The sequence below is a fragment of the Heterocephalus glaber genome, unplaced genomic scaffold (genome assembly GCF_053883595.1).
Source record: "Heterocephalus glaber isolate CG9 unplaced genomic scaffold, H.glaber_assembly_v1.0 deba00001569, whole genome shotgun sequence".
NCBI classification, from domain to species: Eukaryota; Metazoa; Chordata; class Mammalia; order Rodentia; family Bathyergidae; genus Heterocephalus; species Heterocephalus glaber.
Genome location: NW_028258354.1, coordinates 3581988 through 3597701, shown reverse-complemented (window position 1 = coordinate 3597701; position 15714 = coordinate 3581988). Strand labels below are relative to the sequence as shown.

Sequence of the window (15714 nt, the reverse complement as noted above, 5' to 3'; positions counted from 1 at the left end):
CTTCCCTTCTCTCTCTCCCTCAGTACTGGGGATCAAACCCAGAGCCTTTTACATTCCAGGCAAACACTCTACCACTGAACAACATTCCCAGCCCCTTCTAAATTCTATTTTGAGAAAAGACTCCCTAAATTGCACAGGCTGACCTCAATCTTGCCATCCCAAGTAGCTAGGATTCAGATGTGCTCTACCATACCCAGATGAGTGATAAGCACTGGTGAAAACAACATCTTACAACCAGAGCGCCACATGTGTTAGAGACTGCCAGCTCTCTCTCTCTGTCTATCTCATGCTTACAAACCTCACCAATAAAACTGGACAGGCTGTGCAGCCTTCAATTATCAAATGGAAAAGGTACATTAAAGACTGGTCCCAGCCAAGACACTAAGAGACCAGTGGAATCCATGAACAAATGGCTAGCTTACTAGAAGGGATAAAGCAACCCCTAAGAGATGTTTTAGCTCCTGTGCCCATCTGGATCCCAAGACTCAGGGACATGTCTACTGACAATGACATTGATAGATCTGCAAAACAGTAAGCACATGAGGTCTACCACCTGTGGCTGCCCTCAGTCTTCTGATTGAGACTATACATGTATTTTCTTCCCAGTGGCAGAACTATGTGCCAAACTACATCCAGTAGTGATGGCCATGCAGGCCACCTTTACCACCATATCTTGCTACATTGCCACTGACTCCTGAGCTGCTGCCAACAGCCCAGCTATCTAGACAGGAAAATGGCAACTGAGAATTTGGACTACTGGAGGACCCCAATGTGAGGACAGGGACTGTGGCAACAGCTTGGTACCTGGAAGGGACAAAATATGTCACTGGGACTATGGTGACAATCCTTGAGAGAAACATGTCATGTTTTGGATACTCCATGAGAGTTCACCCTGACCAAAAAGCATCCCTTACTGCCCGAACAACATGACAATGGGCACACTCTCATAGAATGTGATACAGTACATCCTATTATAGGCCACTGGACCCTTTGAATGATAGAACAGCCAACTCACAGAGTAACCAAAGAAAGGAGAGCAAGATGACCTTGGAGTAGAGTGGCATCACTGCCTGACTAGGGCAGAATGTACCCTAAGCCTTGCCCTCCTGTGCAAGGCAAACGTGGCACTGTCATAAATGTGGTGCAAAACACTCTGCTTGTGGGGGTGGAGGTAGACCAGAAAGGCATCTGATTAGTCTGCCCTTGTGAAATCCCAGCATTCCCAACCATCCTGTTTCCTTTTGCCCCTTAGAATGTATGTTCTAGGGGAAGTTTGCAGTGCAGGCCACCATAGTACCCCAGACAAGGGCACCTAAGTCGAATCTAAAGTGATATTTTCCCCCTCACTTTGCCTGCCCTCTGTAGGATCCCATAGGGTGAAGGATAGAACCAAATATCATGATACTAAGAGCAAGGAATGCCATGCTGCTACATCTGATCCTTCCATTATAGTGGATGACATTCCAGAGACATCAAGTTTGTATAGAAAAATGTGAGCTGTCTTCCTAGACTGGATGACTAAGCTAAAAAGATCTGGATCAAGCAACAAGGGTTATCGATGCCCACAGAGGAAGTAGCTTCAGGACAAGGACAATCAAACGAAGCCACTGTGCCCAAGCCATATCTGATACATACGGAACATCTGAGATCCTGGGAGGGCAGGACTGGGGCATAACCTGGTAACCTGGTTTATCTACAAGGACAAGACAGCAGAGGCCTGGAAGCATAACACTTTCACTAGGCTCTCCCAAGCTGTGACCCCTGAGGGTGACCCGATGAAGGGCTGAATCTGGCACCCCAGACCTCATTTTGTCACCCACCACATTATCCCTCTCATCTTGCCAATAGTAAATTGCACCAGCAATTCTAATGTCACCATGTGTATCAATAACCCCAGGCCTGGGTTTTTTTGAGTGAAGATGTGGCATCCTGTGTATGGGAGGGAGCTGGAAGTGCTCTATGTGAATGCACTAATAATTGTGGCAGAATGTTGCAGCATAGCTAACTTTCTGTCATGAGTAGTTCTCATACTTCAGGATATTGTACCCCTAGCACTTTCTATAGCTATTCTTGAGAACTATAAGCCAGGAAGGAAAGAGAAATGCATTGGCCCAAGGCTACTGAAGAACTATCATGCCAAGCACTCCCCACCCAGATATTCCCTTATCAAAGCTGGTCCATTTTATATACCCACTGACCTCCCTGGAGCTGGAGGCAAAGGTGTGTCTTGTCAGATCCATCTGACACTTTCACTGATATAATCTTGGTTAAACACCATCAAGTCATACATAGACAGAGCACATTTTACTGGGTCCAGAAGAGTCATCTACTACTTCTACCACCATCACCAGCAGCAGGGAAGTCCAACCTGCCCAATGTAGTGACCTAGCCCAGGTTATAGTGATGCAGGTAAGATGTCACAGGGGTCAGAAAAGGATCCTTCAGGTGGCTCCCTGTCTGTAGCCAGTGGGCCTTCTTTCAGATCTCCTCTATTTGTGTCTCAGCAACAATGGAGGTGTTTATCCAGGTACTTGTGTACTTATTGACAAGTATACATTCCTCCCAGAAAGTCTAAAGCGATTCTGTTGCTTATAACACTTGCAGAGGGCCTTGAAGGGTTTCTGTTGGGTGGCCATGGTGGTTGCACTGACTGCTGAATGGAATAACAAAGATCTCACAAAGGACATAGCCCAAAGGTCAGTTATCTCCTAGCAAGTCCCTAGAAAGCTTCACTTGCAGCGTTAGGGTGTTAGCCCAGTGGTGTCTCATTCCCAGGGGTAGTATCTAGAACTTCCCCGGTGAGCCTGCTGCACATTTTGAAGCATTCCACCATTAAGAAAAGGAAACGAAAGTCTGGGAGAGTAAATTTGCAAATCATATATTTGATAATGGACTCATAACCAAAACAGATTTTTTAAAGCCTCTTTTAACTCAATAGTAAGACAATTCAATTTTAAGTGAATAAAAGATTTGAATAGTAATTTTACCAAAGAAGATAAACAAATGGCTAACAGGCAAATAAAATGATCATGAATCATTAGGGAAATGAAAATTCAAACTACAATGAGATACCACTATGTAACCATAAGAATTACTATAATTAAAAAGACAATAACAAATGTTATTTATAATAGCATTTACAACAGAGACACTAAAATACTCATATCTCTAGTGGAAATGTAAAATTGTACAATCACTTTAGAAAGTGACTGTGATGGTTAATTGTGTCATCTTGAGTAAGAGAAGCTCAACTAAATTGACTCAGCAATTCAACACTCTAGGGTGTGGAAGACTCACCCTAGGGTGGCTTGCCACCTGGATGGTATAAAGGGGAAATGAAGAAGGACGGATTTGCTTCTGTTTCTTCAGAGGAGCTCCAGTCTTTGCCTTTACCTTGGATGTCATCTTCTGGCTTCCAGCACAGACTGATCAGCTTCTGGTGCAGATCCCTCAGCTTTATGGTGTAGATTCTTCAGCCTTTCCATCACAGACCCATCAGCCTCCTGATACAGACTCAGGATACTGCAGTGAGCTCCAGACCTTCAACTGGATCTTTCAAAGCTCCAGTGTGCAGACAGACCCTCTGCACTCTTCCACATCTGACTCTGTGGGTGGCCATTGTAAATTGGTATATATTTATGTATCTTGTATTATATGTTTCTCTAAACACTGACTTAAACAGTGACAATTTCTTTTCTTTTCTTTTTTTGTTTTTTTTTTTGTTCTTGGTTTTTTTGAGACAACATCTCACTATTAGTTCAGGCTGGCCTTGAACTCACTATGTATCCCAGGGTGGCTTCAAACTCAGCACAATCCTTCTACCTCAGTCTCTCAAGTGCTGGGATTACAAGTGACCACAGTCAGTACTTCAGAGCTCCATTTCTTAGACTGGAATAGTAGTGGTATGCTTGCCTAGCATGAGGCCCTGGGTTCAATTCCCAACACTGTAAAAAGAGGAGACAGGATTTTTGCTATGTAGTCCAGGCTTGACTTGAATTTGGGACCCTGCTGCCTTAGTTTCCTGAGTGTTGGGATTGTAGGTGTGGGCCACCGTCCATACATGGCAAAAGTGACCATTTCTTAAAAAGTTAAACATAAACTTAACATAAAAACCATCCAAGTTCAAGGCCAGCCTGGGCTACATAGCAAGATTCTGTCTCCAAAAAATGGAAAAAAAAAAAAAGAAGTGATTAGTTTAAACGTGGAATAATGGTCACTTTGGGGGGAGAGAAGGGGCTGCAACTGGAACAAAATACATGGATTCATTTATAGAGTGTGTAGCAAAGTTCCATTTTTTAAAAACCTGGATGGTAGTTACTGTCATTTTAGAATAAGTCATGAGCTTCACGTATTTTGTGGTATGTTCCATATATTTACATTATATTTCATAAAATAGAGATTTTATGAAGGCCACTAAACACACAATAATACAAAAAACAATCACATATCTATATTCCAGCAGAAAGTTATAAAAGTAAATGTTTAAAAAGATGCTATTTACAAAGACATAAAAACATAAAGTGCCTAGTAAATTTAACAAAATCGTACAAGATCCCTGTGGAGGCAGTTATAGAACTTTATTTTCAGTCATTAAGACCTAAATAAAAGAAAAAAGATACTCATTTCCTTTTTGACTTTTGAGTTACTAAGAGTTAATTCTTTAATTTCCAAACATATGGTGTTTTGTGAGGCTCTTTTTTTATTGATTTACAACCAAGTCAATAACAATCAATTGGTTAGAAAACTTGGCTTTCTATAAAGCTAATCATTTGTCTGTTTCTGGACTGGAAGATTAAAAATTTATTAGTTTTCCCAAAATTGTTCTATAAAGTGAAATCTCAGTCTAATCCTCAGTTATTTTTGTTGATGCTGGCAAACTGATTCTAAGGCATGCCTAAGAGTTCCATAAAGAGGAAACACAAGATGATATAATTTACCCTGCCAGGTATCAAAACAACCTTTAAGTTTACAGTAGTAAGACAGTGTACTATTGGTATAGATAAAGATAAGTGAGTAGATAGAACAGTGAAGAGAGCCCAGAAACAGAGACTTGTTATAAAATGGCAGAAGATCGTTGCATGTAGAATTTTCAATAAATGGTGCAGAGACAGCTAAAAGTCCATGAGGAAAGAATATTGAACCCCTATGCTACTGTTTGGATCTGTAAAGTTCTCCAAAGGCCCATGTGTTAAAGGCTTGGTTCCCATCTTTGCACTACTGGGAAGTGATGGAAACTTTGAGAGGCAGGGCTTAATGGGGGGCTTTAGGTCATGGAGGACACCCCCCCTGCAGGGAATTATGGGATCCTGGTCCCTTTCTCTTTCTCTCTTTCACTTTCTGGCCATGAGAAATAATTTTATATGACCACAAACTCTCTCTATGATGTGTTGTAAACTGTAAGGAAAAAGGGAATAACTAAAACTCTAGATAGTAGTTACTTGGGGAGAAGAAAAGAGTGGTAAAAGGGAGGATCATTTAGGAGTTTTAAAGCAATGGTTCTCAGCCAGATGTGGTGGTGTACATCTGTAATCCCAGGACTTGGGAGGCTGAGGCTGGAGGATCACCTCAATGTTGAGTTCAAGGCCAGCCTGGGCTACATAGTGAGTTCACAGGCCAGGCTGAACTATGTAACGAGACAGTGTCCCCCAAAAAACCAATAAACAAATAAACAAATTAATTAATAAAGCAAGCAAACAATGGGCTACCTTGGCAAGGTACTGTACATATACTACATCAATGTAATAGAAATGGCACAGTCTCTGAGGACACATTCCACATTTTATCTACATTTTGAGACTAATCTCAAAATCACATATCCATACACCTATTTCCTTCTGTTGACTTCACCTAAACTTAAATGCATGGTTTATTTAACAAAGACCGTAAACAAATATTTACCATGTTTGTTACATGTAACACACAGGAACAGGTTTTGACAGAAATTCATCAACCCCCCCAACATTTTTTTATTATAAATACAGATATCAAAATAATCCTGAACATATTTTTGATACTACTAGTGGTCAGCACCCACACTGCTTCAAAAATTAACACAATTTGTGACAATATTCATTGTATCTGCTACTTTGAACAATTTCAAACTGTAGCTCTTTCACTAAGCAAGATGAATAAGCATGCCATTGCCGTTTTTCCTTCTTGAGATTTTACTTTTCAGAAACACGTGTTTCCACTGACATCTGACAGTTCTTGCCATGCTTTCATCTTGTAAACCTGAATTCTATTTGGAGTACTCCAGGTTCGTGTTTAAATGACAGTGCCTAAATAAGAGAAAGAAAAATTGTGCCACATTTTTCCTCCTGTTACCTGAAAACATAATGAGTGTACATATATTAAGTATAGTCTTACAAATGTCCAGGTCATGTTTACCAACTGGAATTTTATTTAATGTGTGGGTATTTTGCATTGTGATATTTAATCAAGACATTAATATGAGTAGAAGGTTGTTGATTTAAGACAAGTTTGAGATCCACTAAAACTAATTGTTGTATGTTTGTCCTTCTGGTGGTTGTGGAAGCTTCATATTTCCTTTGGACATCATTAGACATCTTAGCTCTTGAAGTACAATTTTAATGCTATATGAATTCTGCCATTTTGCTAACACTGGTATGCTGCGTGCATCTACCATTTCCCTGGTATTATTTATTCCATTCATATTAATTTTTGTTACAAATCTAACTGATGGAGGAGCTTCTGGGTATTTAGGTCCACATTCTACTTTCAGGCTATATATTTTGTTTTCATAATTTCTCCTTGGTGGCCCAATAATCATGCCTGTCCACCTTGTAAGTGTCATGTCTTCATCATCTTCAAGGCCCCAGCTAACCGTACCATCGCCTACTTCTTTTTGTCCTTCTTCAAGTTCTTCCAACAAGTTCTTCTCCTCATGAAAATTACGAGGAGCTTTAACTCCTGTGGAGACCGCCATCTTCTCCTACAGCTGGACGCAGCCGCCTCAAAATATTTTAAATTTATTCTTATAAGTGCAGGTTAAATAATAATAAAGCCCACTACTTTAAACATAAATAACATTTAATTTTTTAAAAACCTGTATTAGAGCCACAGATTTAGCTCAGTGGTTCCGCCGCCTGCCTCGCAAGCGCAAAGACCTGAGTTCGATCCCCGGTACCAAAAAATTAAAAAAAATAAAAACCTGTATTATCAAAAAACACTGAGTAAGAAAGGCACCTCTACACTTCTGAAAATCTCTTTAGTGTGTGGCTTAATAATAGAAGATAGGTAGGTATCACATCTGCTTCTCCATTAGATCTATTGTGATAGGATTTTTTGATATGAATTTTTTAAAGAATTTGCCTATGCAATTGTAGTTAAGGTTTTCAGGTAACTATGAATATTATTCAATTTTACACCACACCTCAAATAGTATCTGCTTCCTAAAAAGTTTGTTGCAATGTAGAATCTGAAATCATATTGATAAACTTTTTCTATTTTGCTATATTAAAACCTACCTGGGACTTTTTTTTAAGTGCTAGGGCTTGAACCCAGGGCCCTGCACATGTTAAGCTTGTGCTCTAACACTGTAATCTTGTACTTTGATTGGATCTTTTACCTATGCATGACTTTGTAATACTATACATTGGTCACGTGGAAGACATTCCTTCATTTGCTGAGTTGTACAGATCTTCTAAATGTTGACACATCTCACTCTACAACATTTTAAAAAATCACATTCATTAATATTACCAATAATCTTTTTTTTTTTTTGTACCAGGGATCGAACTCAGGTCCTTGTGCCTTCGAGGCAGGCGCCAGAACCACTGAGCTAAATCCCTGGCCTGATTACCAATAATCTTATCAGAAAAGTCTTTAAGTATTGAAAAACAGTCCAGCTCAGGTAGCAAATACAAGTTTTCCAAAATTTTAACTATAGCATCAAAGCTCCAATTTTTTTATAGGCAACAAATACTGCCAAATTGTTTTTCTTACTTTTTTAATTTATGTAAAACTATGTTCCAAATATCAAATCTTTTTTATAAATACCAAAGCCTTGATAAACATAGTTCATCATGGTTTCAAATAAAAATGGAGATCCTCCTATTTTCTGATGGGGAAGGATATACCTCTGCTTGGAAATGGCCAGATGTTTGGAAATTGGACATTTGGCACTTTGGTCTGCACAGTCATGGTCGTTACAGTCACAGCAAAGATGGCTTTGGAAACTCATTTTTAGACTTGGATCAACCATTTTCTTACCTGGGAATCTATTATTTTTTATTTTCTTTATTTTATAGTGAGATTCTCAGGCCTTTTTTTTTTTTTTTTTTTTTGGTACTGGGGATTGAACTCAGGACCTTATGGTTTCAAGGCAGGCACAGCGCCACTGAGCTAAATCCCCGGCCCTGGGCATTCTTGAGCTCCCAGAATATGTACTTTGTATTTGTTCAAATCCTATCAAGTGGTTCTACTTGTTTGCCATAACCCTTATAGTTGTTGCTTGTGTATTTCTTGACATTGTGAAGAAGGTATTTGACCAAAGGCTCCATCCTACAAGTACTGAAAAGGTGCAGCTTACTGAAACAAATTCAAGTGTCAAGTGCTTGGACTCCATGTGCTGTTTCCCAGAAGGAGAATGTTAGAAGAATGCTGGAATGGGCTATAGGGAGACGTAGCCCCACCCACATCAGCAGATCTCGGAGTGCCTCGGATCCTTTCTGTACCAACAACAGGAGCATCCTGACTCTCTCCACAATGGACTCATCGACTTGCTAAAGGAGCAGTAGCACTTGTAGAGTGATTTCATTTCCTTTCCTCAAATTCAGGGCTGATCATCCTGTAAATGGCCACTCTAGCTCTGAAGTCACTGGAGTAATTCAGATCCTCTCCAAACAAACAAAGCATTAATATGAACCCTTCTCCTCTCCCCTTAATTTGAATTTGAACATGTCAAAATTTGTGAATAAAGAGACAGTTTCATTCTTTTGGTCTGTGTTTTCCCTGTGCATATGGGACTCCTAATGGGATTTCAGCATGTTGCTGAGATCACTTCTACTTATGTGTATTTTTTTAGTATTAGACTGGTTATTGACTTCTATTTAAATTTGCTTCTGTAAATTATGCTGAAAGTTTGCCTTGAGAACTCTATTTTTTTATTAGAGTTTCACTTAAAGCTTTTCATGGGAAAAGTGAATGTGAATATGAAGGAAATTTGATACCTCAGTGATTTGTTTATTTATTTATTTATTTATTTTTGATACTGGAGATCGAACTCGGGTCCTGGCACTTGCGCAGCAGGCAGCAAAACCACTGAGCTAAATCCCCAGCCCCCTCAGTGATTTGTATTGTTAGTCCATTAATGCATTTTAAGTTCACAGAGCAAACTAGGAGAATGCATTTCCCATTGTTGACTCCAACGTGGGTAGTAATTGATGCCAGTACTAAGTTTCTCTAAATGTGCTATGCCACAGCCACTAACTGTGTAAGTGCACAGGGTATATCATAGATAGAAGTCAGAAATCAGGTCTGTTCACCAAATTTCAAGGTGATATTTTCTAATTTTTTGCCCAAATATAAATAAGCTACAGTGGGTAGATTAGAGATCATTATCGTATTATTAATTTAATGTCTTTATCACTGGCTCTTTTACATGCTTTAACCTAGCTAATATAAATTTGGGTTTTCTTCCTCTCTATCTGAAAGGTCTGTTTATAATAGTATTTTATGACAATGTTGTAAAGTTCAGCTAATCAATAAAAAACAAGTTTGGATAGTACAAATTAATTTTTTTAAAATGGAGATCATTTAAAAAAAGAAGAAGAACCTAGTTCATAGAGGATGGTGGTATAGTTCAGTGGTATAGCACATGCTTTGCATGCACAAGAACTGACTTGAATCCTCAGCATCAAGTAAGATTTAAAAGGCTATTTCAGCTTGCACATAAATAATACAAATGCTTTTTTTCTAGACAACCACACTTTGGTAAGCAGCAAAAAGGCTTTATATGTACTTCCCATTTTGTCACACAGAATTTCCAAAAGATGTGTGCTCCTGAGTTCGATCCCCGGTACCAAAAAAAAAAACCAAAAAAAAAAATAAATGGAGATTTAGGGCCAGGGATTTAGCTCAGTGGTTCTGCTGCCTGCCTTGCATGCACAAGGACCCAAGTTCAATCCCTGGTACCAAAAAAAAAAAAAAAAAAAAAGAAAAAAATAATGGAGGTTTAACAAAATTATTAGTTTGTACTACCTCATCAAAAACATTCTTAAATGAAAATGTTATTTGCTGCAGTATGCTGCCATACAGGACACAGTGGCAATCATATGTTTGGGGCCAGCACCTTTTGTGCCAATGTGCCAATTGTTTTACTCACCATTCTAAATGTTAACTCAGTAAAAAGACAAATAACACTATTAGTATTATGATGAAAACAGTTTTGACCTTATAGATTCTCATAAAAAGTTCTCAGAGATCTTCAGACCTTCAAGGGTGCATCAACCACATTTTAGAAACAGTTACTATATTATTCAGCTTTCCCATTACTGAGAAAAACTACCTTACACCCACAACTTAAAGAAGGAGAGCTTTAATTTGGCTCATGGTTTCAAAGATTTAGTCCATGGCTGGCTGGCTCCAAGGCAGGAACATTGTGGTACAAGGATAAAAAGAAGCAAAACTGCTCACTTCATGGTGACTGGGAAGCAAAGTAGGGAAACAGAGCCAGAGAGGATGGGTCTAGGGACCAGATATAGACCCCAAGGTCATACCTCTATGACCCACCCAAACACACCCAGAAATGGGCATTTACTAATTCCTTAGGTGACTCCTAAACCAATCAAGTTGATAAGCTTAAATTTCCTGCCTGACATCCCTGAAGTCTTAATAGTTCTTGAATTGTTTAAAACTCCCAGTCCAAAGCCTCCTCTAAGACCTAAGGTAAACTCTTAGCTGTAAACCCCTGAAAGTTCAAAAAGCAAGCCACATATTCCCAGTATACAATGGTACAGTGCAAACATCCCCATTCCAAAAAAGATGAATATGGACATAGAAAACACTAGGACCAAAGCAAGACCTAAACCCAGTAGAGCAAATGTTAAATCCTGTAGCACCATGTCCAGAATGTAGGGCACATGGTGGTGAGATATGAGTTCCACAGGGCTTGAACTGCTCCACCCCATGGCCTTGCCAGTGGGCAAAACATTTATTCATACATTTTAGGCATACATAATGATAACACTCATCATAGGAAATTTATACCCTATACAGCTTCTTTCTTGGGGTGGCTCCACTCACTTCTGGAGGCTTTCCTCATCACATATTCCATAATCCTAACATCTCCAACTTCCTGGGGTTTCCACTGCACCTTTACCTTAATTCTCATAGCTTCACTCACCTGTGTCTCACGGCCACACTGCCTGGCCACCTAGGCTTTCTATTGAAATCTGGATGGAAGCCTCCATGACCTCAAAACTGTTGCACACTCCATATCTGAAAAAACATCACCCAAATGATTCCAATGCCTGCCACCAGCTTGAGCAGTGGGCTGGCACTCTTGGACCATAACTGTAGCAGCATCTGAATGTTTTCATGTCTGAGCACGGTGAAATGATCTTGGGTAACCAATTCCTTAGATGGCCCTTCTAGGGGTGCAAGGGTTCTCTTCTTAAATGAAAGATTTACAATTTTACACCCTTGAGCCTGCAGTGGGTGGGGCCTTGCTGATTCCTGAGATATCCTCAGGTTATCTTTCTTTTTGTCTCAGTTCAAAATAATTGGTTTCTTTTTAATGGCACTAATATCTTCAGCAACCTAACATTTTTTGGCCTGAAATTTACATATCGTTCTTTTTCAACAAAATTTAACTCTTTTAAACATTTTTGCTCAGCTTTTTCCTCCTGGTTTTCATTATATATCTGACTAGAAGCATCTCAAAATAATCATGCCACAGTCTAGACATTGGACTGCCTTGCAATTCCCTCTACTAAGATCAATTAGTCTGCCACCTTTAAATTAAGCCTCACACAAAGTCTTAGGACATGGCCAAAATATAGGGAACATTTTTGCCATGGTGTAATTCCACTAGTCCAATTCCCAATAAAGACTTCATTTCAAACTAAAATATGAGCCTGACCTTTACTGTCCACATTTCCATCTGCCTTCTCCGCTTCTGAGCTTTAACTAGAATTGCCCAGCAGGTCCTGATTGTAGCATTTTAGGCTTTTTCTAACCCACTTCTCTAAACTTTCTAAATTTGTCCACAAATGAGTTCCAGAGGCTTCTAAACCCCATGGTTAGGTATAACAACAACCCCACTTCTCTGGTACCAATTTTCTGTATTTGTCAGCTTTCTCATCACTGGAGAAAACCATCTGACACCAACAACTTAAAGGAAGAAAGGTTTAATTTGACTCATGGTTTTAGAGGATTCCATCCATGGTCTGCTGACTCTAAGGCAGAAATATCACTGTGGAAGAATGTAGGAGAGCAAAGCTGCTCACTGTGGTGAGCAGGAAGCAGAAAAGAGGAACAGAGACAGAGAGGAAGGGGCCAGGGCCCACATATAGGCCCAAGGTCATGCTTCCATGATCCATTCAGATACTCCCAGAAGTATGCTTTACTAATCCCCTAGTTAGCTCCCAAGTTGCCATTGATAATTAAGCTTAATAACACAATGCTTCAAAGGAAAAGGCAAGGTTTAATTTTTTAAACCAAGTGGTAGTTTTGCAATTCTTTAAACTATAGTTTGTGTGTGTACATGAGTATGTATATAAATTTCTTTTGTTTCTTTTTTGGTAGCGGGGACCAAACTTGGGACCTTGCACTTTTGAGGCAGGTGGCAGGTCCACTGAGCTAAATCCCTGGTCCTATGTATTTCTTTATATATTTTTTTTTCTATAATAAAAAAGAAATAGAAAAAATGCCAAGAAAGCATCAGTAATATGATATTATAGCATAAAGAAAAGTAACAATGTCTAGTAATAATGACAATAATAGTAGCAAGCACTATTCAAACCACTTTAATTATTGTATATCTTTATAAAAGAATATTAGGCAGCCTCAAAAATGCTGATGTAGTATTTGGAGAAAATGTGAATTTCTATAACTTTTCTAGAAGACAATTTGGCAGTAACTGTTAAAATTTAATATGTACATACTCTTTTCATTTAAAAATCTCATGGAGCCCCCCAGCTTGCTGGGCCACCTTCTGTGACTTCTACTGGCAGCACATTGCATGGGAAGGACTTTGGAAGACCCTGAAGCCACACAATGAAAGAAAGAGAAAAATGTACGAAATAACTTGTCATAAAATCTGAAAAGAGTAAAATAAACATAGTTTGCCACAGGGGATTGATTATAGAAGCCAGTGTTCTCTTAAACAGTGGGAAGGTATGAATGTAAATAAGAGTGAAATTTGGGTCAGCATCAATGCAATGACTCAGCACTGCAAATGTTCTGTTCTTAAAATATGAGGGAAACACTAGTGGACAAGAGACAGTGGTCAAGAGCCCTGGTGAGATTGGCTTAACTGGCTCTTGTGATTCTGTGAGACGAAGTAAAGCTCTTTTCTTTTTTCTTTTTTTTGTTGCGGCGGGTACCGGAAATCAAACTCAGGACCTTACGCTTTCGAGGCAGGCAGCGGAACCACTGAGCTAAATCCCCAGCCTTTCTTTATAATTTACTGAGTCTGAACACCTGTGCTTAGAAAAAGAAATAGAATGTGCATCAACATTTTGTTAGCAGATCCTTGAATATGTAGAATGTCTTGCTTTAATATTAAGAGATTTACACTTCAAAAACTTGAGTTGAGTGCTGATGAAGTAATTACTTGCACAGCACTTGGCTAGCATATCTAAGAATCTGAGTTCAGCATCATTACCACAAAAATGTAGAAGGAAAATAAAAAGAATTTAATTGAAATCATATTAAAATGAAATCAAGGGCTGGGGATTTAGCCCAGTGGTTTGGCCGCCCACTGCACAAGCTCAAGGACCCGAGTTCGATCCCGGGTACCAAAAAAAAAAAAAAAAAGAAAAGAAATCAAGCCCATTTTACCAAGATGGCGCCGAAGGCGAAGAAGGAAGCTCCTGCCCCTCCCAAAGCTGAAGCCAAAGCAAAAGCTTTGACAGAGAAAGAAAGCAGTGCTGAAAGGCATCCACAGCCACAAAAAGAATCCGCACGTCACCCACCTTCCACTGTCCCAAGACACTGCGGCTCCAGCAGCAGCCGAAATACCCCCAGAAAAGTGCCCGCAGGAGAAACAAGCTTGACCACTATGCCATCATCAAGTTCCCCCTGACCACAGAGTCAGCCATGAAGAAGATAGAGGATAACAACACACTCGTATTCATTGTGGATGTCAAGGCCAATAAGCACCAGATCAAACAAGCTGTGAAGAAGCTCTGTGACATTGTTGTAGCCAAGGTCAATACCCTAATCAGGCCTGATGGAGAGAAGAAGGCGTATGTTCGACGGGCTCCTGATTATGATGCTTTGGATGTCGCCAACAAAATTGGGATCATCTAAACTGAGTCCAGCTGGCTAATTCTAAATACACATTATTTTCACCTTAAAAAAAAAATGAAATCAAAATCTAAAATAGATATCTGCATTCCCCTGTGCATTGAAAAATTCTCAATAGGCATAGTGTGAAAACAACATACATCCATTCCAATAGATCTGTTAGTGAGCTTTCAATTGCTATAAAAAAAAATAGCTGACACTTTGAAATGAGAATAGGTGCATTGTGGCTCAATTTTGGATGTTTCAGTCTTTGGTCAACCTCTTTCATTGCTTGTAGTCTTGTGGCAAGGCAGAAACATCATTACATAGGGGCATGGTGAGGAACTCTGGCCACCCTCATTGCACCAGGGAGGAGGAAGGGAGGGAGAGAGAGAGGGAGAAAGAGAAATAGGCAAGGATGAATGAAATGTATCATTCTAGAGTATACTCCTAGTGATCTTGTTCCTCTAAAACAAAATGAGTTAGACTCCTGAAGAATTTCAAAACTTGCCTGTTACTCATCATCTCAAAACAACCAATTACCTTGTAACAAAGCCTACAGAACATCGCACTTAGCATTGTAAGAATGCATAAAAGTGTGGTTTATTATACAACAGAATATTATTTAGTCTCAAAAAGGATACCCTGCCTTTCATAACAACATGGCTTGGAGTTCATTAAGTAAAATATGTAGAAGCGTTTCTGTAGTGTTGTGGCAAAACAGAACAGTTCAGCGTGTTTTGATACATTGGGCAAGAGCACCATGCCACACAAAGTGTTATTTTTTGGAACAAAATATTTAATGGAAGAAGCATGGGGGGAGGAAGCAAAGTCTTGCCCTGTGGATTATTGCTCCATCATTCTCCCCTTTGATTCCCCTATTTAGGTGTTGCCTCATAGGGCATCACTGGTAGCTACAGCATTATAATCCCAATAGCTGACACACCAACTGTCTTGTGTGAGCCTGAACCCTGTCTAAGAGGAATTCTGTGAGGCACCTAAACAGACAAAGGCCAAACAACTGCAACAGGAATATGGGGACCAAAATCTCTAGTAGAGGGACACCCAATGATGTCCATTTGTCCCAGGAGAAACACCAAAACCTGCTAGTTTGGAATTGTTCCCAGAGTTTAGCAGCTCTATCTCAGAGAATTTTACAGCTTGATGAATGACCCCTGACCTGTTTACACAGAAACAGCACTCTTCCCTGAGGAAGACACAGGTACCCCCTTTTTCTGTTGT

At 39.6% G+C, this 15714-nt stretch overlaps 1 protein-coding gene and 2 pseudogenes across 10 annotated transcripts in view; 1 reads left to right on the top strand and 2 right to left on the bottom strand.

Moving 5' to 3' along the window:
* Positions 1–15714, bottom strand: part of Os9 (OS9 endoplasmic reticulum lectin) — a 109107-nt gene that overhangs the window by 55227 nt on the left and 38166 nt on the right. The gene's annotated exons all lie outside the window — the stretch shown is intronic.
* On the bottom strand, positions 3743–7026 carry LOC147823716 (ubiquitin-conjugating enzyme E2 variant 2 pseudogene; annotated as a pseudogene). Its single transcript, XR_015443388.1, has one exon. The product of XR_015443388.1 is annotated as a ubiquitin-conjugating enzyme E2 variant 2 pseudogene (transcript).
* On the top strand, positions 14026–14562 carry LOC101716690 (large ribosomal subunit protein uL23 pseudogene; annotated as a pseudogene).